At 36.0% G+C, this 27,541-nt stretch overlaps 1 long non-coding RNA gene and 1 pseudogene across 1 annotated transcript; one reads left to right on the top strand and one right to left on the bottom strand.

Moving 5' to 3' along the window:
- Window positions 1–3,993: 3,993 nt before the first annotated feature.
- LOC149245209 (UDP-glycosyltransferase 75C1 pseudogene) lies at window positions 3,994–4,674 on the top strand (annotated as a pseudogene).
- An 835-nt stretch (window positions 4,675–5,509) lies between these two features.
- On the bottom strand, window positions 5,510–26,146 carry LOC149245208 (uncharacterized). Its single transcript, XR_016265530.1, has 4 exons — window positions 25,953–26,146; window positions 25,674–25,853; window positions 25,486–25,567; window positions 5,510–5,743 (listed from the first exon to the last, which is right to left on the bottom strand). It is a non-coding gene; the product is annotated as an uncharacterized LOC149245208 (long non-coding RNA).
- Window positions 26,147–27,541: the final 1,395 nt, after the last annotated feature.

Here is a 27,541-nt window from a genome sequence, read left to right as displayed (position 1 = left end):
GCATGCATCTTGAACCTTAAGAGCATACAGGTTCTTGACTCGTGAACCGATCTGCTTCACCTGTCTCATGGTGATGTGTCTAAGGAAAAACTTTCCCTTACTGAAGACAACATTGTAGCCATTGTCCTTCAACATCGCGATCGATACCAAGTTCTTCTTCAGTCCAGGCACATACTTCACATCTGTCAAGGTAATGAGAGCTCCATTCTCCCTCTGAAAAGAAATCGTGCCCACTCCTGAAACACTATACCTTTCATCATTACCCATATTTATGCGCATTTGGAGGTCTTTCTCCTCCAAGGTACTGAACAAACTCTTATTGTCGGTCATGTGGAATGAGGCTCCACTGTCAAGAAACCAACAAAAACCCATCATTGATGAAACCATGCATGCGATGAGGGTAAAATCCAATTCAAACTACAAGGTCAATGCCTCACCTTCAGATCCGTCCAAGGATCCCTTCTTGGATTTCTTCAATAGACAATTAGTTGCATAATGGCACACCTCATGAAAACTAAAGCATCTCACTTTAGGTTTGTCAATATTCTTCCCACCATGGGAAGAACTCGATTTGGAATGAGAATCCTTCTCCTTCCCTTTCCTTGCCTTACTGGCTAAGGCTAGATTTTCTTCATCATCATGCTTAGATGAAGAACCATCTCTGGTGCTTCTCCTGATCTCCGCCTACATCAGATTCGACCATAGTCGTTCCTAATTTGGCAGTTTCTCTCTTCCATTCACTGAGTCGTGGTAGCTATGCTAGCTCTTAGGAAGACTGAGTAGAGCAAGAATCACCATGTCATCATTGACTATTGTGATTCCTACACTTCCAAGCTCATCTCTGCAGGTGATGATCTTGTTCAGATATGTAGAAATCATGTTGCCCTTTTCATACTTGATTTTCTGAAGCTTGTCTTTCAGCGCTAGCTTCCTCTGGTCACTGTTGTTCTGATATAGATCCTTCAATGTCTTCCACATTGAAAATGGAGTCTCCTTCCCATGGAAACTCGAGACAATATGGTCTTGAACTCCCTCCAGAAGAATCCTTCTCGCTCTTGCCACACATTTCTTCCATTCTGCCAATTCTTGGGCACTAGCTGCCTTTGGTTTGGGGACTTCTTGATCAATGAAGTCCTTCAAACCACTGTCCTCTAATAACGCTTCCATGCAATCCTTCCATGCTATGTAATTCGAGCTGCCATCCAGGGCATACTCGAGTCTCAAGCCATTAAACGCCATTGGTAAACTTTGAGATGTGATAAGAAATCGATTTTGTACCTACAATCAAGAACTTCAAACTTCAAACGTCTCCCTTGTTTATATACTGTTCTCCGCTTTGATAACCTGGCTCTAATACCATGTAGAAATTCTCACTGTAGATTAAACTGATTATGCAATGTACTAAAGCAAAATACTTAATCTACTTCTACAATCAAACTTTTGGAAGCTTAATCGATTTTGAGCAAGATCAAATAGAACACATATAACAGAGAAGAAGATTCAATCACACATGAAACACAAAAGAATACTCTGGGGAAAGCCTTAGCTAGAAACCCCGCTATCTGTATTATCATACAAGTGGAATTATCTCAGGATTACACAAAGCTTTAACTCTCAAGCTATCCAACTCTTAGTACAATCCCTCGCTGCTGCTCACAGATAGAATAGACAACACATATGCCTTCTCCTATGTCCTCCAAGCCTCCTATTTTGTTGCGTAGTTTTCCTTGGGTCCTCCAGCTATAACCTATTTGATTCTCACCTCACACACTGCTTTGGCCTCTGTAGTAACTGTGCAATCCTCAAGGAATGAATTCCTTCTGCATGCAAGAGATATTCACATGGGAATATTCTAGTAATTGATAGTACACTATCCCTGCCTTTAACCTCAACTAGGTCTTTGTCTGAACTGACATGCATGAGTTATTTATGAGAGAATATTCAGTTATCTAGAGAACACTAGTTGCATGCATGCATGGATTAACTGACTGAACTCACAATTATTTCCACAAACTGTTTGGAACTAATTTAACTGGACTTAACTCAGTTGAATGAGCTAACTAATTACAACTCAAATACAACTCATCCTTATCTCCTTAATTAAGGGATACCTTCCTCAATCAAAGGGATAACTGTTGCATGTCTTCACCAAGACTTCATGTTTGATTTTCACCAACTAATTAACTCAAGATGAATTAATTAATTATTTTTCAAACAGCTGGTGAGACTAAATTTGAATTTGAATTCTCAATTTTAATTCAAGGACAAATTAAAATTGGAATATATCTTGAAATGTTATCTATAGTAATGCTATTTTTAGCATTTCTTGTTGCTATTTTCAACAACAATGACTTGAGGTGGGGGAGGATGTAACATCCCCGAGTCGTATTTCGGTTTTGAGACGGGTGTGCAACGGGCGAGTGACAGATGAGCTAGATGAACCGGTGAGTTGGGTGCACCTGCATGATGTGACGAGCCGGACCGAACGAAGGAAAATCGCGAAGTCATGAAAATGGCTAAGTGTTGGTGCGATGGTGAGTTTATATGGTGGGGCGGTCCTGGGGGTGGGCGCCCTCACCATGGGCCAACGTGAGAAAATGGCTAAGGCCAAAACGGTGGGTCGGCTGCGCTAAGCCAGTGCCCCCATGTTGGGCGAGCTGCCATATAAATACATGGGCAAACTTGGAGGAAGATTCATTCAATCAAGGATCAAGCATCTAAGCGATCTAGGAGCAGAAGTGCGAGCTAGACTTGGAGGTCTAAAACAAGAGGCCGAGGTGCAGGCGGAGCTAAGGGCAGAGGAACCTTAGCCGTAGAATTGGGCAAGCTGAACGACATTGCTCGGGCCAGCTGAACGACATCGTGTGAGGGCATTGGTGGGCAGCTGAACGACATTGTTCAGGTGAGTTGAATGACAATGTGAGAGGGTGTCGGTCAACAGGTTGAACGACCGATCATTCAGGAAATCGCTCGATGGGCTGAACGACGAACCGTTCAGAAGTTCAGTTGAAGAGTTGAATGGGTTTTCGTGCAAAGGCGCCAAAGGGCGAGCTGAACAACATTTCGTTTAGGAGTGTCGGGCGACGAGCTGAACGAAACAACATTCGATGGTCAGGCTGAATGATGAGACGGTTGGGCATGTTTGGGCAAACGCTGAACAATGGGTTCAACGATATTTCGTTCGAAGTGTTGAACGGTCGGTTGAAGGCGTTAGGGCGCTCGAACGGGCGAGGCATTTGGGCCAACGAATGGGTGAGTCGTTCGGGTAAACAGTTGAAGGCATTCAGGCGGTTGAACGGGCGAGCGTTCTGGTGAACGGTTGAAACATGTGATAGGCATCGGCATGGTGAACGGGCGCTGTTGGTGTGACTTGTGTGGAGGGAAAGTCGGGCTAAACGAAGCGGTCGGGCAAGAGTAAATGAAGGTGAGTTGGCGACCAGGTGGGCGACACGGTTGACAAGTGCGATGAGCTGAACAGTGGGTCGTTTGGGTGAGTCAGCACGTTGAAACAGTGGGCGTGTGTGGAGGTGAACAACGAGCTGGGTAAACCGGTGAAGGATAGACATGGGCGGTCTGAATGACGAAGTGCCGAACGACAGATTTGTCGAGGCTGCACGGTGGTGCAGGCCGAGTGTAAATTTTACAGGTTGATTGTAAAATTGTAAAAACTGAAGATTATCATTATTATCGGGCAGACTCTTATTTGCAGGGAGTTGCCCCTCCCAAGTTATATGTTGTGTACTTGTGGTTTAATGGTGATAATGTTTATATGAAGATGTTATGAAAGTTTGTGCTGTGTTAATGAAATAATTTACATGGTGAAATTGAAAAATAAACTAAGTATAGAAAGTAGGCGTAGTCCACAATCACAAGTATTTTTAAAAAGAAAGTGGTTGGTGGTACCACACCCCCAATTGTGCGGTTGGAAGAGTACCGCTAGGATAGGGGCATGACACTCGTGACTCTGTTGCGGGGACCAACTCGCAGGTAGATATGGACTATGCACAATGGCTGGATGGAAAGCCTCCTAAGTCAGTCATGTATGTTTCGTTCGGCAGTTTAATCTCCGTGTCCGCAAGCCAAATAGAGGAAATATAAATGGGTCTCAAGAAGAGAGAATGTAGTTTTATGTGGGTGCTTCAACAACCCACCCAAGAGACCGCTGAAGTCTCCGCCGTGCTGTTGGAGGGGTTTCTGAGCGAAACGAAAGAGCAAGGATTGATTGTTCCATGGTACTCACAGTTGAAAGTGCTCTCTAATTTCTCCATTGGCGGGTTTTTGAACCACTGCGGGTGGAACTCCACTTTAGAGAATATCTCCTCAGGCATCCCCATGCTGAGATTCCCTCTTAGCAATGAGCAACACACCAACTGCAAACTCATAGCTGATGAGTGGAAGATTGGACTGAGATTGAGAAGCGGCGATGATAATGATAAGATTATCGGAAGGAAGGAAATAACAGAAAATGTGAGGAGATTGATGGAAGAGAAGGAGATGAGAAGGGCAGTAGAGAAACTCAGAGATATTGCAATGTTAGCAGTAAGGAAAGAAGTATCTTCTGATAGTAATTTGGAAACTGTTGCGAATGGATTAAAGGCCAAACTCATTTAAGAGACGGTTTCAAAACTCGGTCTAAATTGTGATGTGTTAAATTGTAATCCTCTGAAGGGGTAGTTTTTTTAGGAAATGTGAGTAAATTAACATATTATTTCCTTAAATGCTGATTGAAAATAAGGTTTCAAAACAGTCTTGTCCAATCCAAAATTTGATGGGTTAAATTCCATCACTTTTAAGCGCTGAATTTTCAATAAATTTTGTTCATTTAATTTTTGTTGATATATGTGTTTAGGTTGGAAATTGAGTCCTTTTTCATTTTCAAGTATTATGTTACATAACTGACTTCCAATCATAGAATTTGAGTTTTTCTAATTATTTGGACATAGTTGATTTTACAACATGTTTTAAACTTACCAATCATTCATCGAATATTTTAGTTATAAGATTTATTTTAAATTCAAATCTAACATGAGTTTAGAGGGATCCAATTTCTTTAAGTGTCAGTTTTTTTATGAACCAACATTATTTAAATATTTTGTTAGTGGTCTTCTTTGTGAGGGCATCCCATATATTGTATCTTTCTTTTATGTTCCTGTATTGTATGTTTTATATTCATGCATTGTATTTTTTTTTTTATAGGAGATGATTTGATTCTCTCACATTTTATAGACATCATTGTAATTAATAGTCCCTTTGACCTACTTTGTGGTCATTAGTTGGACATAAATATAATTATCTTATCTTATAATTATTTTATTTTTATTTTTATTTTTTTTTAAATTTATATTTAGATCTATGTAAATAAAATTTCAACTAAATTACAAATCACATTACACTGTGAAATAAACCTCCAAGCTCAATAAACCTCCAAGCTCAATGACTAGATTCACTGTATCATATACTTGTAAAATAAACCTCTAACCTGAATGACTAGACTCGCTGTATCAAATAGTTATAATTTGGTTTCGTTAAAGTTTATTACCATGTTTTCTTTAGCATCTGCGTGATCGGTCTAACGGATTCAAAGATAATAATATTATATTTGTTTGTTTCCATGTTTGACTTGTGTCGGTGTTTGAGCCGTTGCTGTTGGTGCCTTGGCACACGGAATTTCATATGTTGTGGGCGAGAGATCTGCAACGGCTGCTCAAGCGACATTGAATCTGACCTCCCCTTTCATCTGCGCCTGCACAAAGCAATGCAAATATTAGAAAGCGTGCTTAAAATTAAAAGCATGAAAACAGATATATCATTGTTAAAAATAAAACCACATATGATAAGGAACCATTATAATATATTTGAAAAACATCTTCAGAACATTGTTGAAGAAATACATTTAATCATGGATATACTTCGAAGCACACACCAACTAAACAATAACGAAGAATTCCATTTCCCCAATGTAGTTTACAATTTTTAACTAGTTTTTAAGTTGGATATGATATCTGCTAGAAAGTGATGGACGATTCACTATGGTTTCTTGATTGTTAACGCAATTGTGTGGGGCAGGTTTCTTGATTGTTAACGCAATTGTGCATAGTGAATCGTCCATCACTTTTCACAAGACTCTTGTTTTTGGATTTTTAAATCATCTCCAACAGTTTTTCTTCACAAAAGACAAAGCAGGAAGAATATGGGTAGGTTCCATGATGGTTAACGCAATTGTGCATAGTGAATCGTCCATCACTTTTCACAAGCTTCTTTACAGGGTTCCTCCTTTGTCTTCTGTGAAGAAAAACGTGGGAGATGATTTAAAAATCAAAAAATAAAACTCTTTTGGACGCAATCTCCCTTTTCGGGTCAGAGATGCAATGCATTACAGTGACCGCAAAACGCCATTATGGATGGATTACTCTATATTTCTATCAATTATGGGAAAGGTTGATATGGGTATGTTATTTTTTACAGTCTTATAATAGAGTACGTAATGATTAATAAGTAGTAGAAAAAATAAGAAAATAATAAATGTTGAGTGATAATAGAGAGTAAATGTTATAGGAAATAAAGGTTATAAGTAGTAGAAAATAAGAAATGTTGAGTGATAATAGAGAGTAAATGTTGAATAGTTACAGGAAATAAAGGTAAATAATTAATAGACCGTGAATGTAGGTAGCAACTAATATTTATTTAATTATGGTAGTTTCTAGCATGTAAAATTAGGAAACTATAAATAGTTTATAATATTTTAAGGAAACTATACATAGTTTATATTTTTTTAAATTTTTATATTGAGTGAGATAGTTAAAGAAAATTAATTTATGTGAGTTTTAATTAATTGTTATGTGGTCAAAATTGGCTTTGAACATTTTTTATATTAAGGAAACTATATCTAGTTTATATTTTTTTAAGTTTTTATATTGAGTGACATAGTTAAAGAAAATTAATTTATGTGAGTTTTAACTTATTGTTATGTGGTTAAAATTGGCTTTGAACATTTTTGAGTGTGGTTTTTTCCTTAAGAAATTGTTGTCTAATTGTTGAATTTTTCTATGTTGTTTATTACTATAATTGTGTTTACTTGATAATTGCATATTCCACTATTATTGATTAGTGTAGGGCATGCATTACACACCTTTGTTTCCTTTCATTTGGTCCCAAATTCCAATCACCTCATGTCCAAGCCATTAGCTATTAGAAATTAATTAAATGAACAATGAAATACATAAAATATTGCGGAAATACAAACAAAAAAGTGCACAAAACAAGAGAGACATAAATATACGTGGTTCACCTAATTTTGGGCTATGTCCACTTAGAAACAGTGAACCATTCGCCATTCTTTTTATATTATTTAGCAAAATTAAGAGATACAACCTGCAACAAATCCGCTGAAATTTCCTATTCGTTCTCGCACAATCTCCTCTCTCTTTCTCGCTGAGAATAATAATACACATCCACAATACAATTCTCTCATATAAACCAAGGGTTTTCCTTCTAGGGTTAAAAACCGTAAATTAACATAACTTCTACCGTGAGATCATCTGCCTAATGAACGACACAGATTGACTATGAAATTATAATATTTTACAAGGCAAATTTTCATCTATTTTTAGCTTTGGGGGCGTTGTCCGCCGGGTGGGTGTCTTATCAAATTCGTCGTTGTCCCCCTTAATCCCCCTAACGGTGATTGAACGAGCAGCTTTGCCGCCCCTTTAGGAACATATATCTAAATCAATTGGAGAAAAAAAAAAACTCTGAACAACCCAACATTAGCAACATTTTTTTTAATATAAATGTTGGATTGAGTGGTAGCTTACAAGAAAGAAAATTTGGTTTCACGGAAATAGAAAGTGCATAATCTATATTAGAATTGGAGATGTTTATTGGCACTAACTTTGAGAGTTCGACGAGGAAAATTCTATGAGCTAATTTTCACCTATGGACTAATATTCCATGTATTTTCCAAAAAAATATTTCCAAATTTCCATTTTTTTCTAAAATGTTTTGTTAAAATTATATAGAATAAAAGTATTTTTCTTTAAGCCCAAAGGATTAGCTCAATTGGTCGAGTTCCCGTTGCTAAATACCTCGTGAGTTGGGAGGTCATGGGGTCAAATCTCTTTGATGTCCTTGGGGTTAGGCCCTGCCTTGTTTGGCTGACGAGTAGATCCCTTTGGGTTGATCTGCCTAGATTTTTCTCATGGATGTAGCATCAATATTAGGTGAAAGGGAGAATGCATAATTATGGATACCCTGTATATAAATTTTGAGGAAACCCAAGTCAAGTTTTAAGAGGGAATTGTATGACCTTTGTATGATATTGATGACCTAGAAGAAGGGGTTTATTAATAACTGAGATGCACAGATCTAAAAAAAAAACTCCAAGAAACAACCTACAACAACAAACATGTGAAGTTGGGTTGGAGGAATATGTCCCTTGTGAAGCTTGTGTTAGCCTCCTGCTGCAGCAGGTTAATCATCTTTCATGATCGACATTTTTACATGCCAAATATGTTGTACTATGCATGCTGCAATGCTCCATATTTGCTACAGATGGCCAGAGAAGTATCCATGAGAGTGTGCTAGTGTAAATGCCACTGCTGTGTTCCATTTTTGATAAGTTGATCCATTTTCATGAGTTTTCAGCTAAGGGAGGTCCAAACAGCTTAATCTTGGTCTCCCTAGGTTTCAATTTCCTGTTTTAGAATATAGAGAATAAACATCTGTCCAAACTGTTTAATCTTGGCAGATCTGTAAATAGGTAGAGAAACAAGGGTGCTCAACAGCCTAATCTGAGCCCCTGGATGCAATAAGTGTAGATTTAGATAGGAGGACAGCAAGAAGAAAAGAATGAAAAGCTGGGTATGCTAGTTCAAGTGCACCCAAACCAAAAAGAAGAGAAAATGCTAGGTGAATAGGCCGGGTAGGTAGCTTTGTGGTTGCAGAATCATGACTTGTGATCCATTTCAGATTTTCAAGTGTCATATCTATTCATATCACAAGTTTGAGGCAGTTTTCCATTTGAAGGACTTCAAGCGAGGCATGTCTGACTTCCCCTTCCTCCTCTGTCCCAAAGTCACTCACTAACTTCCCCTAAAGAGGTCAAGATCTGCTTGATACCTCTTAGATTCATCATTCTCCATATCATTTGCCTTGGTGAAGATCTGCTTCACTCAAGGAATGTTCACACTCCTTCTATCAGTCATTTTCCCCATTGATAGCCTAAGACATCATTCTTAGCACTTTTTCTCATCATTATCATATTAACTATTAACTTTACTACGTAGCTCCCTTTCCCCTTCCCCTACTAAAACTATGTATATAACTCCCCTATATATTTATCCCTTCCCCTGGTTGAAAAATAACCATATACATCCTTGGGAATTGCTAAGTTTATCTGAAACTCAGCAAGAACCCTCATTGACCCCTCTGACCATCTTCCAAATGCATAAGGACTCATTCCTTTGCATAGTTTCCTTTCATATGTATTAAAATCATCTCTTTGGCCTTGGTTTGCCTTTATAAGGCATGAAACCCTCTTTGGCCACTAAAACCCTCTCAAAACCACATCACTTTCCCCCTAAGTGCCTTTGGACTCCTTCCAAGGCATGAAAGTTTCCAAAAACCATGCAAAAATCATTAAAAACCTTCTACAAATGAAAAAATCCTCCCTTTTTGGCCATCGAACCCCTTCCGATGCCTTAGAATCCATCCGAAACACCAAAGGCTACCCCTCCGAATTCATTTTTCCTTTGCATTTTAATAAAAAGCGTGCTCCGATGAGATAAAGGTCTGTTTGATCCCCCTCCGATGCGATATCGCTATCGGGAGGGGGCAGTGGCATATATAAGCGAAAATGGCTAGGTCTCAAGGCACGGGGTATAGTTCCGATGGGACAGACCCGAAAACATATAAAGTGGACCGGTAATAGAATATCGGGTCCGTGCAGTTCGGCGATTCCATATGTGCCACCCTCTGGTCCCTCCGACTGCCGATTCGCCGACGGATCCAGGACCATTGGATCGGGCCACAGATCTAACGACCCAGATCTTGTCGCACGGCCCCCCACTTCGCATCGCCCCATATACTGCTCCGATTTGGCAGAGCCGATGAGTTATCAAATGCAGTTTTAAAGGGCTTTTGGGTCCGCGGACCCATTCCACTGTTAAAACCGCCGATTTGGGTTCCGCTGATGGGTCGGACCTGAAATAAAATAAAGAGGGCCTGTATAACTTATCGGTTCCGATGGGTTTCAGCGTTTATTTGTGGCAACCCCATGACCCCGCCGATAGCGAATTGCCGAGTTAAACTCAGTCGCCCATTCAGGCCCACAGATCAACGGCCCATATTTAATCGCATCACTCCTATATGGCTCCGACCAGTGGAGCCGAAAAGTAATAAAGCGCGGCATAAAGGCATATCAGGTCCGAAAGGGTCCGCGCTGTGTGCTCCTATATCCCGGAGCCGAAAAATATTAAAGGGCAGTGTTAAAGGTTTTCGAGTCCGCATATTGATTTTGTTAAAATCCGCCGATATAAAATCGCCGACGGACCGGACCCGATCTCCATAAAGAAAGGGTATATAAGCATTTCGGGTCCGCCAGGTTCATCGTTATTCGGAGGTTTTATGTGTTGGGACCAATGGTCCGCCCCGATGCGAGTTAGCGCCAGTCGTTGGATCTGCCTTTGCGCGGTCCAATGGCCAGGATTTAATCTCCACTACAGTGCCACTCCCGCCTATGTTTTTCACGAATTTTACATAGAAATTGGTCTTTTTTTCTGTGTAAAAGAAAAGGCGACATTTGTTCATATTTTCACATATATGCCCGCGCCCAACTCCCAATAGCGCAATTCATGCATCCCTAAGCTTTCTGAGATCGCTCCAAGGCCCAGTTTTGCTTCAGATAGCTAGTCTCGGCCTCGGCACAGTTGGCAACACTTTTTCCTCCTGTTTGCACCATTTTTCAAAAAGTTTAAGGCTAGTTTTGATCGGCCAAGCGCCGATTGCACCCAAAGGCCACGGAGGACATTAGCAGCAGTTATTTTTGCATTAAAAGGCAGAAAGGGGGCGATGGGACAGTCTAAAGAGTATCAGCGGTGAGAAAAGGCCCAGATTCAGTGCCAAAGTGTATCAGGATGCGACAAAGAGTATCAGTCCAGTTTTTCAAAGCAGATGAAAGCAAAGCAAGCCCAGCAAAGTCAACAAAGCATCATTCGGCCATTAAGGCTCACCAACACTTCTTTTGTTGCTTTAAAGCCACCTAAAGGCATAGATGAAGGCTTTCAAGGCAGAGTTATTGCAGAGACATTGTTCCTAGTCATATTTTTGGAGCAGCGCTGCTTCCTTAAATGCACAGTTATCACACAGAGGACAGCGCGTGGCTCAAGGAACTCTTTTGATCCATTTTTGAGGCAGCTGCCCCAGCGCAGCACTTAGATAAATGTTTTAAGCATTTACTTCAAGATAAAATAGATTAAAGCACTCATTTTCCTCAGATCTGCCTAAGATATGCTGTAATAGATATTTTGAGATGCCAGTTACCCCAGCGCAGCTATTAGATAGATATTTCTGCCATTTACTTCTGTACAAATTAGGTTAAGGGCATTTATTTGAGGAGATCTATCCCAGATCTGATGTTTGTAAATATTTTCTATTTAAACCACCCTCTGCACTGTTTTAAGGGTTGGTTGGTCGATAACTTCCTCTAGACTTGCATTGTATTTTCTGATAGTCTCTATAATCAAAGATCGCTGGAATGTTTGGGAGATGAACTGACTGTTGTGTTTTGATGTCTGAAGAGTGACTATGGAATCCTAACGCTTCTACATAGCCCAATAAGTGTTTCTTATCTCTGTTTATAGTTTATATGTGTTTATGCCATCATTGTTTCACTATCTAAATAGCAGAAAGAAAGAATAGTTCAGAGCTCACTTAGTTGTATTCTGTTCTCAATTTCTGTGATTTATCTATGTTTTCCTCTGAATTAGTCCTAAATGTGAATATTGATTTGCTCATATTTACACTAGTTCCTTCATATATGAATGTTGTTTAGGAATCCTTGATTGCTCCTATATAAATGTTCATTCACCTTCCCTCTGTTAGCATAATGAGAGCTACTTAGTGGCCTTTCATTCACTGACCTTCGTTCCATCTTTATTCTAGCTAGATATTGTTTTATGTGTAGCTATCCTGCTCTGTATTCCTCTTGTGACCAAGAAAACGCAACAGCAAGCCTAATCTACGACTCCATGCCCAATGGTTTGAACTTCTCACACTATGCATCCCAACTCTGTTTGAAAGAATCCTCCATCCCACCAAAATCAAAACAAAACCCAAGAAAATCATAACTAGCCTAAAATCAACCCAAAACAAAGCTAAATTATAAAGAGAGAGCCCTCTCTGATTGCAGGTAGGCTAGGACCTGCAGTCCAAAGATTGGTTTGTGGTTACCTCGGCCGTATCCTTTAAGGAGCTTTAAGGACAACCTGAGTGATAACAACTTGGAAGAAGAATGGTTTCCCCTCACATTAGACACTTGAAAAATACTAGGAAAATAATCTATGGCCAAAGCAGTCTCAAATGAGGGAGCCCCAACTGAAGTAAAAAAGAAAAAAAAAAAAAAAAAAAACAAACAAACAAACTCATGTAACTGTTCTGAGTCTAAATGACTTTGCTAACATAACCACATATAGTTGTGTTGATGATTAGAGAGGCCTGAGCATTGTGGAGGAAACCCGTTGAACTATGTGTAGTTGGAGATGAGTATGAGCTAAGGATCATGGAAATAGGAAATAAACACAAAAATTCTCCATAAAGAGAGTGTAGAAATTCCTATGCAATCGAATTCCTTGGCTATGCAGTAGAAATTTAACCCTTCATCCTAGTCAGATAGACACATTACTACAAATTTCAAAATGTCTATTAAACTATCCACACATTATTTCTACAGCTCAAGCAGGGGTCCTTCTATCAATATTAATTAAAATACGAAATCAACATTTTGTTGGTGTTGTTGGTCTGTCATTATATACATTTAGTGTAGTGTGTTCATTATTTATGTTCTTACTGAAGACACCATAACCAGAGAAAATTTTAAGGGTGGGAAATTATCTTGAAGTTTAAAAACATTGGCAAATCTCACTAGTCCCTAATATGCAAACTATAAAAGATTTATTGATGTATTTGTAAAATTATTCAGATTTATAATGATATTATATATACTCTCTATTTAATGATGGCAATTTTTAAGGTGAAATAATTTTATATTGTAATATTTGGGCGAATCATGTTTATAAAAAATGGAAATTGGCGAATCTTGTTTTTTGGAAAAATCATGGAAAATTAGCCCACTTGCGAATATTAGCCCCTAAAATTTTCCATGACCTTAACATTGTGCCTTCAAAACCTTCGTTATGAGTTTGACCCATGAACTACTAAAGAACGTGATTTCATCCGCTTCCTTCAATTACCAGGATTCGCCAAAATGAAGAAACAACACATGCATTTCAAAAATGCATTCTTCAGGAGACATCAATGGTGAGCTTAGATCCATTTTCATGAACATGTTCATTGTCAAAGGTATTATTTGTTGGGCCACTAGTATTCAACATAACAATTATTTCAATAATATTTCCAAGCTCATAAATGGAATAAACATCTCCCTTGTAATGACAGTTGCCAGAAGATGTTGAACAACTTAATATTTGATAAAATATATATTCCTATCTCAAACCATTGAAATATGACATCCCCATTGATAAAGTGCCAACTTTAGATATTGAAATATGTATATTCCCAGCAAATTGCAATAAAAACAATGGTATTTTTTTTTACATCTCTATCTTTGGTTTTATTTCATCCATTTATCACTAGGGGACATTTTTATGGTAATGGCTTGCCAACTCTTCTCCTCCTAATAAAGTCAGTGTGAAGTTACCTACCTTAGCTAGGAGTTCCAGGGCCTTCTTCAATGAGATTTTTGTGTAACATATAATTTCCTAATTTCTTTTCAATAATGGGGAGCTTCTAATTTTCGCCATAATTCCAATGTACACAAAACACCCACAACTTAAAATCAATAATTTTACCATCATGCTATTATGAAGTTCCACAAAACTAAATTTTGCTCTAGAATTTCATCAAAAAGTTGATGCACAACATCCAATTTCCAACCTAGCAATAATAGCTACATAGAAAACCACATCTAATTCCAACGTTTTTTCAAACATTTTTTAGGGTTCCATTAGCACACCCTTTCTATGCATGCCTACAAATAAATATATTCTAGCAAACTATACCCTGCTAACACATTTTATCAAGCATTTGGTATGCATTTTCTATATGTTGTTCTGTCTATGAGATTTGTCCCCTTAACCTTGGAAGAATTGTTTGCAATGCATTATATCCACCAATTAGCGTAGTCCAAGAATAATTATTTGGTTTTAACATTTTGTAAAACAATTTTTAAATCCAAAAAAACGGTAGTTAAAATAGTTGAAATCTTTTTCATAGTGATCACATAGATTTAAAAATTTTATCATATAATTTGCAAACATACTCTTAAAATTTTGGTTCCCTTTCTTTGGTTGGCATGTGCAGGCCTAGTATTGTAGCTTGGGCTTTGATACACATGTAACACTCCCAACCCTTCTGTCAGATGATGCCATTCACATAAATATCAACCTATAACCAAATACACATGCATAATTTAACCAAAACATAAATTTATATGCACAATGATACCCTAATAACAAAAGACCAAATAATAGCACAATGAAATACATGCCAAGAAAGTTCATGAAAATTGCACATAATGGGTTTTGCAACCTATCTGATAATTTTTTTTGGCTAATTGTGGACTGAGGAAATTCTTCCCAGTCGTCGACCGCATTGCTCAAGTTCTCTCGATAGCCAATCATCCCTGAGCTAGGACCATTATTCCACTCACCATCATCTTCTTGAGCGAGGTACATGCCTCGTACCAAATTTAACAGGACCAACCAAGAGGCTCACATACCTCATCAACCACACCCAAGTGCACACCCTTCTATGCACTTGCAATTCCTCTAATTTTGTCATTACCATTAGGGTGTCTAACTCGGGCAGACATGGAAGTTCTCAGAGTCCTATAGCTCTAGGAGTTCTTGTTGCCCTTATAGGTCTATAAGTACCCTTCAGGTCCTCAAATGACCAAGATACCAAACCCAAAATCCTCCAACCAACAGGGTCACATCCTCGATCAACCACATCTAAATTCACACCCTTCTTTTGCACATTGAGTCCCTTCTGCTATGTCACTACCACTAGGGTGTCTAGCTCGACTCAACATGGATGTTCTCAGAATCCTATGGATTCGAGCATTCTCTCTCCCCTTACGGGTTTCCAGGTACCCTCTAGGATATCATCCAATGACACTTGTCCCTTATTTGTGTAGAGCATGTTATGTAAATATATCAGTGTTCCATAGAAAATTGTACTTTATGTTGTTTAATTTTCTTGTTTAAGTTGGGCATGAGGTACTAGTAATGACGAACAACGAAAGCGATGTTATAAGAAATGGAGGGGGAGAGGATTGAGCTTCAGGGTCACACATGAGGGCCATGTTTGATGTTTCTTGGTGGTGTATTAGATGGTTGTGAATATTGTGAAAATTTATGTTCCTCCCGCAAGCTAAGAAACACACGTTTTTAAATATAAATTGGTGATTTCAAGAACCTTTATTGAAGTTTATCTTTTCACATGGCAGTTGTGTTTTTGTAATGAAAAAAGTTAGAGTGTAAGTACAACCCATGGATTATGTTTTATTCTCGCTACGAGCCAATGACGTGGTGAACGAAGAACGTAGATAGGGATATTCCCTTCTTACAATATTTGTGTGGGAGATTCAAACATGACACTAGTGGCTCTTTATCAAGAGTTCAAGTCATGAAGCATGAGCTTGCCAGTTGAATATGAAGTCGTGGTGAATCTTGAGCTAACCGTGGTGAGTTGTGAGCCTATGTCATAGTGTTCTCACTAAATAAATGGAAAATCCAAAAGGTTAAGAAGGTTGAAGCAACAACATGATATGTTTGTGGTCGATTTTAAAGAGTTGGAAATCAAAAGGAAAAATAATGCCTTGGCAATAAAATGCATAAAGGAATGTGTAGATGAAAGCATTCTTGCCCCCATTGCAGATGCCAAGACAACAAAGGAGGCTTGGGATATCCTTGAGAGGACTTTTGGTGTAACCGAGAGTAATCAAGTCGAAGATAGTAGTGTTGTACAACTTGTTGTAGAAGTGATTGAATATGAAAAGGAAAGTGGAATTGTAGTAGCGAATCTACAGAAAGATGAAGAGTTTAGAGAATCCTAATTGAAAGTGGATCACAATGTTGATGGTGAGTTACTAACAAGAGATGATTTTGGCATAGATAATTCTGCCAATGCAGATGCAATTGGTTCAATGGATCCAACTATTCAAATTGCTGGTGTTAACTTTGATGAAGAACAATCCACTAGTGATGAGTGGTCGCAGATGATGCAACAAAAATATATTATTGATATGTTGTTATTTGGTGAGAGAAACCCACTTGTGTTTGAAAGCCAAGTAGAAGAAAACCCGCTTACAGAAGCAGAGGTTGGTGAAGAAGTGGAGAATCAATATTATGAGCCATCGATAGAGCAAATAAGGAAGGAGAAGAAAATAAGGCTCTTAGTCCAGAGCAGAATGAACAAAACCAATATGGTTTTGAAAATGTTTTTTCATATAAACTTACCATTGATTTTGAGTGTGCAAATGTTAGCAACAACCAAGAAGAATCAATAAAATTTGAGAAGAATTAAATTTCCATGAAGCATGGCTTGAAACACCATGTGTTGTTGAACCTTGCATAGAAGTTGCATTAATGAATGTTGAAAACAACATGGACAATGTAGAAATTTAAAATGTCAATGAAATTTTCATGTATTGGAGTCCTAAAGAGATAAAATTTTATTATGGGCTTATGTTGCAAAAAATTGATAATCAAAAGATTGATGATAAAGAACAAACTATAGAAGATGACATGTCGTAGCAGTCCACAAACAAGGATGTTTTTTGAAAAAGTAGAGGACACTCATGGACAACTTGAAATGATTTTCTATGTTTTTTTTATGATAAATAAAGATATAACGATGGATGAGCTGCAACAAAAAATGAAGAAACTATTTGGAGCCTACACCAAAAAGGAAAAGATGAAGCAGTTCAGTGGATACATGATTTGGAAGAAAAGGAAAAAGAAATCCAGCACAAGAGTTGATGTCAATGTTTTGAGTCATTATAAGCCTAGCTGAGACTTAGACCAACAAGAATGTTTAAGTTATGTTGAGTCAAGGTTAATATTGTTGGTCATAATTATGGGGGAGTGTTGGAAATAATGAATCCCACAATTTAAAATTTGATTAACTCACCACCTACAAAGGCATACATCAAATCCATTGAATCCACCACCTCACCATTTCAACACTGCCATGACCTGTTCAGCTTCGAAGGGGAGCCACTTCCATAAATCCTTTAACCTGAAGGGGCAGTTATCGACTTAGTTTTTTGTATAAATTGAGATGATCATCAATATAATATATGTACATAGCCAATGTCAAAATGCAACTATAGTTGCTTTGACATTTCAATATTCTATTAAATCATGTCTAGCTTTTCTATTTAATTAACAATCGTAGCAGTGTTGTTTTGTGTACTCTGAGAATTTCAACATGGTGGTTGTTTCTAGAATAGGAATTTGTTGTAGAAAGCTATAGGAAAATCTAGAAAATTAACTTCAAAGACATTCCCATTTTCCCTTCATTATGCATTTTCTAGAGATTTTGTTTGCATCTTGCTGAAAGGGCCATTTGGGGCACAAAACTCATGTCTTAGTTTTTCTTCATTTCGTCTCAGCTGGTTGCAATATCTATGCAAAAAATATCATGGATGTAAGGTGTTATAGGTGATTGCTATAGGAAATCTAGAAATGACGGTTACAGAAAATTTGGAAATGACTGCTGCAAAAATTTTAGAAAAGATTTTTGGAGGGAATTAGGGGAATTTTGAGGTCTAAAATGGGCTTCCTAAGGAAATTATAAAATAATAGTGGAAATAATAAAATAATACTATATTACATCATCAAATTTTATAGGGAAAAAAAAATGAAAAAAAAAAAAAACTATTTTTTCAACTCGTATTTTCAACTTATCTCCACATGAGTTTACTCAAATTTCAACTTATTATTTTTTAATATTTTTACTTTTTTTACTTCAAAAATGGTGAATCATTCCCTATAGTTGATATCATCATCTTGAATCCTATTGGTCCTTATAAAATTTATTTTGGTTGTACATTTTTCTTAGGAGGCGCATTTTAGACTTCAAAATTCCCCTAATGTCTCCTTATCGCCCAAGTCATTACATGTTCTGATGCAAAAAAGCTTGTGAACAAATTTTACATACTCAGAATGTTTAGCCCCTTATTTTGTTTCCTTTGTCCCCCAATATCCTTTTTCAATTTCTAGTGTTACCATTAAATGACCACTATCATGCATATTTTACTTCCGAGTTCACCTTCATGTCCTTATCTTGTAGACATCAACTAGAATAAGTTTATTTTGTGGATATTATTATAATTGAAAATAAGTTTCATTTAGATATTATTACACTGCCTTACACATTCAATTTTGCTTTGACTACTTATTAGTTTGTCTTTGACCAAAATTTTATGCAAATTATTCATATTTTAACAGTAGGAATTCAATTTTTGTTATTTATTATTATTATTTAAATCTATTTATTTGTAAGGTGAATGGTTGAGGTTTTATTATGCTGTTTAGTAACTTCCATTTCTATTAGTTACTAACAATTTTTTTTTTTTTTTCTTGACTTTTAATTTTCAATTTAAAGCTACTTACCATAATATTAATAGTTATATATATATATATATATATATATATATATATATATATATATATATATATATATATATATATATATATATGAATTGCCTTTAGTGCGACTTTTTGGACTTCCTAATGCCAGAATCCTGCGGAAACAATTAAGGTGAAATCTTGATTTGTCTTATTTAAACTAGTTTTTTGATTATATATATGGTTTCATCACCCCGAAAAACCCCTAAGGCACTTCAATTGTGCTGGGGTTACCCATCAAACTTGTGATTTCACTAAATTCCTACTGGATTTTAGAGAAATTAAATCGGAAGAACTTGTCGGAAAAGCTTCTAAATATATATATATATATATATAACAATATTAGTTAATCATATTTCTTAATTTTTAATGATTGCTTTCAATGATACAATATTTTAATTATATATATATACATATATATATTTTAGTTGAACATATGTTTTTAATTCTCGGTGATGGTTGGCGATGGTTTTCAACGATATAATATTTTATTAGTTATTTTATTACTTGTTTTATTTTGTGATGAAATCTTCATTTTTATTGTTTTTTAATTTAGTTAAACTTTATTTACACTAAGCGGAAGATATTACCTACGGCGTTTGTTATAATTATAATTTTAAAATGTTAATTTATTAATTTATTTAAATTTAATTTTTATATTAATTATTTTATTAAAAATTGTAAAATAATAATATTTTTTTATTTAAATTATAAATTTATAAATAATGACAAAATTATTCATTTTATTTTATTTAAAATTTAATAGAAAGATTACGCGATTATTTTCTCATAATCCTATTTTTATAATAAATTATTATATTATTTAAAATTTATAATATAATATATATTTTTCAATTTTAAATTGACATGTGAAATATATATAAATTAATTTAATGATGATGTTGTTTTTATTTTTGTGTTTTCAATTTTAAATTAATATGTTCAAAATAAATAGATTGATTTATTGATAATCACGTGTTTATTTCTGTGTTAGTTGGATTTATTTTAGATATTCGGAAATCATATTATGTTTATTTCATTTTTTTTCCTTTTGTAAGTTCTTGCAAATGATTTCTAGTAATAAGAGAAGGTATTAATGATTTAATTTAATTTTAATTAATACTTGATTTCTATTTTATTTTCTTCTAATAATACTTGATTTACTTGATGTTCTTGTATTGATTATATTAAATGAAGTTTAATTATTTTATGTTTGTCTTTTTAGTTAAAATATAGAGGTAACTCTTTTTATATATAATTTTTTAGATGGCTATATTTTATAAATTGAAATGTAATTAATGAATATATAAATAAATTTAAAGTTTCAAAAAGAATCCATAATATTTAATTTATAGAAATTTAATAGTTTTGTCACACTAATTTTTAATTGGAATCAAATATATTTTATTTTAATTTTAATTATAATTAGCTTAAATATATAAATTAAATGGTTGGTAAATGATGATACACATTAAGACACTTTGTGATAAAAATACATGTAACAAGAATTCAATTCCATAGATAAAACTTGAACGGAAACCAAATTTGATACTTGTGTATATAGACATGGACATGACATCTTTTTTAATTAATTTGAAAAGAAAAAAAGGACATAACTATCTTTGAGATAAATCTCAACTCTTTATTCTTGAATTTTTCACAAAGGTAAAATCCTACCACTCCTTTTTTTTTCTTCACAAAAATGAGATATTTTATATTAAATGTGTGCCTAGTCGCAGTAGATACCTAGGAAATGAGTTACATTTGTGCTTCTAGCAGTTGACCCCTTGGGGTGGGGATATTACTAATATCATAAAAAAGTTCTACCTAGGAAGTCTAATATGACTATATGACGACAAGAGTACATCTTACAAAAGCATCAGAGTAGAAGACAAAATTTGCACTGAGAATACATTAGTATATGGTAGGAGTTTCCTCTTCTGAAGTTCATTTGAGGTTAGGGAGGAACCTTCCAATGTGCCTACTAGAAATGCTCGAATTTGGGTTCTTATTGTTCACATGATTTCTCTGCTCTTAGGCCTTCAATTTGCTAGCATAGGGCATCCATCTCATTGATTGATGGGCTCATATTCCCTTCAAATTTTGTATCTCCTCCATAATATTGATAATGGCCATCATTTGGTCTTTTTGTTTATGTTTTCCTCCAGGATATGAAGTTGCAAAGCTTCCATCAATGGTTTTCAGTTTGTTACACATTGTCCAACTACTGTCTCCAAGTTCTTTACTCTTATTTGCCCACATTATGGATCAATTGAGAATGATTGACCTATGAATCCCTTGAATCCTCTGTCGATTCCACCTCTTCCCTATAGCAAGTACTTCTTGTTTTATGTCGATATTTTTAACTTCTCAGATTGAGATGGCTCTTGCTTGACATGCAAGAGTGAGTTGATGCTAATAACACTTGAAGAGGTTACTCAACGTGTCTTAAAATACCTCGTCGATTGGCTGATGCTCGCTCAGGAAGTCACATGTTGGGTTTAAATTGAGGGAGGTACCCATAACGAAATTTGCCAAAATGAGAGACTTCACATAATAAAGTACTCCCCCGAGATTCTAAGAAATAATAATTGCCAAATTGATAGATGTTTAACACCTTCAGTAAGGCTGAGAGAGCCATGCATGAAGGAAATTACTAGACATGGGAGAGTTGCTTACCTATCGAGAAATTTGTTTGCTAATCAGTGCAGGGAAGTGAACTTGTAGACAAGACACTCGGGCTCACCGAATTACAGTCTTCTAATTCAATCATAAGCATGAGGAATGATTACTTTTGCCAACAATCTGACTTAGCCTGAAACGAATATCACCAGACACAATTAGCCAATTGGTCTTACTTAGAGTAGGAGTTCGTTTCACAATATGAAGGTGTAGCCTTGAGAAGCACCTTGTGGGAGCCAGAGAAATCTGTGCAAGGAAATTGCATGGCCACACAAATTGCCTTAGACCTTGATTTTTCTAAGTCTAGAATTTCCAACACAGGAAATTATTCATGCTTTCTATCATTGTAGCTTCACTAAATTATATTTCTCTGTAATCCATCCACATACTTTGATCATAATCTCACCACAAAATATCACAATTTCCACATCCCTTGTATCAATTAGCAGTTGTGATGGAATTCCTTTGCTAATACCAGGCCATTGTTAACACATTGTACCGTGATCGTGTGATGTGATGAGCCTAGAGAGCCCTAAATGCATCGATTTTACTAGGTCTCACACAACGACAATTTTGGCCTCTTCCAAGTTTGATTGAGTGATTCATAATGTACACTTTGGTCGAAATGTGCAAATGAGATTGATATGGACCTAAGCCCATGGAACTTTGATTATAAGGATGGAATGAGGGGTTAAGGCAAGTTTTTCCACCCTTTTTTGCCATTGGATTCTAATTGGCCTGCCATGAGTAGGCATGTTTTATTAGCTTGATGATTAGCATCATTATTATGGTTTCTTAGAATGTGGAAGAAATATTTTTGCGGGATATCCTACAGTAACCTTGTTATGCGCTGCAACAAGAGCTTGAGGTGAACTTATCCTTTGGACAAGTGCATTTATGCAAGTGTTGAATTATTATTAGCGAATCCACTAGAATAGAAATGTTTGTCACATGCATTTCCTTAGCCAAGATTAGACCTTGCAATAAACTTTGCTTCTCTACTTGGTTATTGGTCATGTGCCCTAATCCCATGAATATCTTGATATCATTTTTCGAGCGGGGTCATATAGAATCCCTCCCTCTCTCGCCACCCCATAAATCCCACCATCCACTTAATAATTATTAATAATTAAATTAAAATTATAAAAATTATATTTCAAAATAAATAAACACACATAAACATTTAAATAAATTCTAATATTTGTAATTTATTTATATTTTTATTAAAAAAAATTAAAATTAAAAATATTTACATTCATATTAAATACTTTAAAAATTTTTTATAACTGTACTTATTTAAGTTTACACTGAAAATTTAACAAACTTGATCTAGCACTTTATCGAATGAACTTTCTATCTTTGAAGATAATTGCGACAATTTTTATCATCATATTTCTAGTTGTAAAAATATAATATTTTTAGTTTAGATTACAAATTTATAAAAAACGATAAAATGATTCATCTTATTTTACTCTGGTTAATTATATATGTAGGGTAGTGATGTTATCATATTATTTTGTCAAAACAAGATTTTTAGAATAAATTAGTATTTTATTCAATATTTATAACATAATATATATTTTAGTTCTCTCTCTCTACACACGCGCGCGCGCGCGCACACACACACACACACATATATCTCCAAGAGGTATTGGATAAATGGTGATCGAGTGCTTCACCGTTCAATTCCCGGCCCCAATCGGGGTGATATATTGGACATGAAGAATATATATATATATATATCCACGAGGCCTCAGATAGATGGTGATCAGGTGCTTTGTTAAGGCACTCCTTGATGTGAAGCCACCGGTTCAATTCCCCACCCCGATCGGGGTGATATATTGGACATGAAGAAGAAGTAGTCCTGCCAAACTTATATATATATATATATATATATATATATATATATATATATATATATATATATATATGGCTTTTTACATGACAATTTTTCTGGTTAATTTTAATCAAAATCTCACAATTTTTTTTAAACTTCAGTTTAAATTATTTAATGTAACACCTCCTAGATAACAGTCATAAATTAGTTTATATTGTTTAATATTATAGTAAATAGAACTCAGGAAAGACCAACGAAATTTTAGATGAATATTTAAATAGTAAATAATATTGTTTTTATAATTATGAAATCGTAGAATTCAAGAAGAGAGACCAGAAATGAACTCCAACCTCCAGGAAGTTAGGAATAGTTAGAGACAGTTACACCTTTATCTCCTAGAGATAAAAAGATATCTCAGTGGAAAGAAAGGTGTTCAGTCTTGTTGGAGAGAAAGAAAATATTGAGTAACATGAAGGACATCCTAACCTGGACTTGAGCAATTGGATAACCTCGTTACGAGAAGGATTCAGAGGCTTGAAGATTCGATTGTAGTCCTAATGTCTGTTTCCTGATTCAAGAACAAAAGATAATGTTACCTGTCGTTTTGGGGTGGAAGCTCGAGGGGTAGAAAGGGACATCATTGCCCTTCTCAAGGTTGGGCAGAGAAGGTATCACCCTGTTAAATTTGAGAAAATATTCAGAGAACAGATAATATTTAAGATTCCTTTTAATTCTGTGAGTTTTGCAGGGAAGTGTACCTGTTATTACCGTGCATGAAAGTATGAAAGTAAACTCATAATTTTTTTTACCTGTAATATAAATATGTGAATGAATGTTGAATGCACAAGAATTCTATTTTATTCAATTTACTACAGACTGGTAACTTAAAGTGCGAGCTATAATGTTGATGTAAGCATTGTTGTAAGGGGGGGAATTTAAATATAGGAACTGGTTATATACATATATAAAATTTGCAATAATTTAGAACTGCGAATGTGGTATGGTGGCAAAGATTAAGGTCTAGAATTTAAAGCAATGAATCAAGAAGCAATAATCTAGGGAATTCGAACCAGGCCAAGTATAACATGTAACTATGTAAATAAATTCATGTAAATTAAGAGGGTGTTGTATGTAATTAAATCAAGTAATGGGTAACCAGAGTAGGACAGGATAATTGTAAGCCAAAATGGAATTCAAAGGAGAGGTAGTCTTGTTGTTTCCAGAGAATCAGAAAGATTTATTAAACAAATGAAGATCCTGAAGACACATTCATAACACACAAATCAATGGGCGAAGGGGTTAGGACCAAGCTGCCAAATTTGTATCGACTTAATCCAGTCCCCTACGCAACTGTGTGTTAGTCAAGCTATCTCGAAGTACAAACTATTAACTGGAACCCTATTAAGAAAATATACATATTTATATACTGAAGGTTAGGGTTAGTCAAAAAGGAATTTTACATAGAAGCTGTAGTAATAAATAGAAAGAAGTAAAAAGAAATAACAGTGAACCCATCCTATTCCTATTAAGAAAGTCCATTTACACATAGAAGATTGAATTGGAACTTGTTTGCAGACAAAGTAAATGTTGAACAATATAAAGTTCATTGTAACCATATCACTCGAGGTGAAAAGAAAGAAAACTCGTAGAATCAAGTACTAAACATATTAACCGGGTTAAATTCAAAACTGCACATGAGGGAAAATTGCTTAAAGAGTAAAATACTTATTAGTTAATGGCAAGTATGCCCCAATCTATATTTTCATGTAGAATCTCAGTTCAATTTAACTAGTATGGAAACATAAAAAAAGGAACATGATAACTTATAAACATAGTTCATGCCAGTGACCCAAATTCCCTTTAACAAAATTCAGTATTTAGCAATTAAGGCATAAAAGACTAGTTTGACTTGAGTCCTAATTAATCAATTGCGAGAAAAGTAGAACAATTATAACCCTAAGTTATGATCTTCATAAAACCCAGAATTATTAAGCTGTTTTCAACAACAAATCTTGAGAATTTAACTTCAATGCGAACCTGGAGGTGTCATTGGCCAGAGCTTCACTTTGTCCCATGAACCGACTCTTGAAGGGCATGGACAAAGCCCCTGTAGAAACCCCTGCAATGACAGAGAAAACTGAGTTAGGGTTTGTAAAATTCACCCTTGTGCAAGAATCAAGGAAATTTGATAGTTCGATTAAAAAGTGAACAAACCCTCACAGTACCTGAGTTGATTGAAAGGCAAAGTGTTGTTTCCAAGATGTTTGCTTCTCTAGGAACAAGATTTACACTTCTTCAGGCGAAGGTGAGTTAACAATCAACATTATACTAAAATTACAATGAACCTTGTGTAACCTTGTAGCTCGAATGGCCGGACACTGCAAGGGTAGCAGACCTTGCCGCCACTGCCTCAAGAAAAATCCTCTCCGGGATTAGTAGACATCCAAGGTTAGAAAAGAAAAAGAAATTACTGTGAATTTGAAGCGATTAAGACTAAAACATACCCTATTCATAACTTGTAAAACATCCTTAAGAAAACTGCAAATATTCGCCCAACTGAGTACCAGTTGTAGAGCTGCCTCCTCGCAAGGGAAATGAAACAAATGATTTTGCTCCTAGGCTACCCTCGAGGTAGTTACCCTAAAGTATAGCCAATAAAATTTAATCATTTGATGCGACCAGTTAAGATCAAACGTGGTGAAAAACCTATGTGTCACGCTGCGTACATGCGCACTTAGAGGACAGAGCCAGAAGCATCTAGAAATTCCAAATGTATCAATGGGAGGCAAGGTATTTAGAACTGCATTGGGACTGCAAATGGTTACCCAACCCAACCCATGGTAATGTGAATGATAAGTGGACATGTTACAAGTGCTTTCAAAGGCATAGGTTCTAGCACAATGGCCTTGTGTAAGAAAAGTTGTTAATAACAAAAATGTTTAAATGCACAGAGAGAAGAAAAAGCAATATGAGAAAGGGACGAGGAACCACCCCACCTCGTGGAGTTGGATCTAATAAGGAAATGTGGGTCTAGATAGGGGAAGGAACAACGAATGAGAATGTAGTGCTATTAGAGATCCTGCAACAATTAAGAGTAGAAATGATGAATTTGCGCGCTGACAATGAGAGAGTGAGATTAGAGTAAGAGAGGATCCTGAAAATCCTCTCGGATCAATAGAACACGAGGGATCCATATCCTAGTGCACATAATGGAAATAGGGAGGAGACAAGGCAACAATAGAGAGATCGCCCAGATATAGAAGAAACTCGAACGAATAATGAGGAAGAATAAGGAAATACGTTTGAAGGTAGAGGGGCTAAGAGGCCAAAGATTGAATTATAGGGGGAATTTAAGAAAATAAAACCTCCATTATTTGATCGAGAAGAAGAAGAGGTTGCAGAGGCTTGGATGAGCAATATGAACCAGTATTTCCATATTTGTGAATACGATGATAACTTAAGGGCTCGACTAGTTGTTTGTCAACTGCAAGGCAAAGCCACACTCTGGTGGGAAGAGATTAAAACAGTTCGAAACGTTGACGAGTGAGAGGTGACTTGGAACACTTTCCAAAAGAATTTCAAGGATAAATACTTGACGGAAAGGTCCTATGATTTAAAGGTGAAGTAATTCCATGATTTGAGGTTGGGACAACAGTCTATAGATGAATTTATAACCAAGTTCACTTCCTTGCTACGCTATGTTCCATACATGCTAGAAGAAAAGGCGAAAGTACAATGCTTCTTAAGCAGTCTACCTACTCATATGAAAGAACGAATAGAGTTTGAAGACCTAAAAATAATGGATGAAACTATTCGGAAGGCCTGTATATTTTACCAGTAGATGGGATATAAAGGAGAAGGTAATAAAAGATGGTTGGGCAAAAAGGGACAGAGGGGATTCTTAAGTAATTATAAGGGAAAGAGATCAGATGGGTGAAATATGTAGCCAAAAACTGATGGGAGGATCCCGAGGAAAGCATCAACAGTGAAACCGAAATCCTAATGAAGCCAAAACAATTGAAACCTTCAACAAGATAGAACTTGGACAACCACCAAAACTATCCCTTGCAATGTTGGGGTTGTGGGGAAGCCC

This window comes from Pinus tabuliformis, chromosome 7 (assembly GCF_031772625.1).
Source record: "Pinus tabuliformis cultivar Carrire ecotype Pingquan chromosome 7, CPIR1, whole genome shotgun sequence".
Taxonomy (NCBI): Eukaryota; Viridiplantae; Streptophyta; class Pinopsida; order Pinales; family Pinaceae; genus Pinus; species Pinus tabuliformis.
Note: the sequence above shows the minus strand (reverse complement) of the source record. Positions and strands in the feature narration are given on the sequence as shown.